The following is an 845-nucleotide window of genomic DNA, read 5'->3' on the forward strand; positions in this document are numbered from 1 at the left end:
GAGTGGAGAACCGCTTCCAGATCTCCGCGGCGTGCGCGTAATCGCTCTCGGATACTGTATCATCCGCCAACGAACTGTAAAACGATTCTCGCGGTGGAAAACATGTGTCCTGCAGCTTATCCACGCAATCCACGTATTCGTATGGAGAGACACCCTTTCGCGTCGATAAATTAAATTCTTCGACGGATAATTTTGGAAATTCCGACCGTACAATTTTCAACTTGTCTTTAGTGAGAAAGGATGCCAATTTGTCGAGACTACTGCTGAGAAATTTGCACGAATCGATGAAACGCAATTTTACAATATTTTTGTATTTATCTGCCGTATCTTGAACATTCTTTGTAAACGAAATGTATTTTTCTTTTGTTATCGGTAGCACATCGATTGAACCTTCAAATGCATTTGCTATTTCCTTGATGATAAAATGTGAATCGTAGCCGGATAAATTATGGAAAACGATTGGAATGTAATATGAATTTTTGTAATTTAAATTGCAATTTGAATGTGCTGGACCTCGGTAGCGGCCGGTGAAGTGACAATGATCGCGTACGCGCGTATCGTCTGCTGTGAATGGTTTCTCACACACGTGACATTGCGTCGCGTTATGAAATGTAGCCCACTGTTCTTTCGACAAAGTTTCCATGGGGACATTGGATGATAATATTACTTTTACGCGGTGTGCTATTTCTTCGAGTTGCCCGACGAACCATGAGATGCAGTCACTATCACGACGACTTTGAAATTCAGATAATGAATCGTCGTACGAGCAACGTATATAAAATGCTATACTAAATACCCTGTGATGTTGGTATGTGTACAATTTGCGATCCTCTCCATCTCTTGCC

The sequence above is a fragment of the Odontomachus brunneus genome, unplaced genomic scaffold (genome assembly GCF_010583005.1).
Source record: "Odontomachus brunneus isolate Ranch 3 - 2012 unplaced genomic scaffold, Obru_v1 Obru_scaffold_197, whole genome shotgun sequence".
NCBI lineage: Eukaryota > Metazoa > Arthropoda > Insecta > Hymenoptera > Formicidae > Odontomachus > Odontomachus brunneus.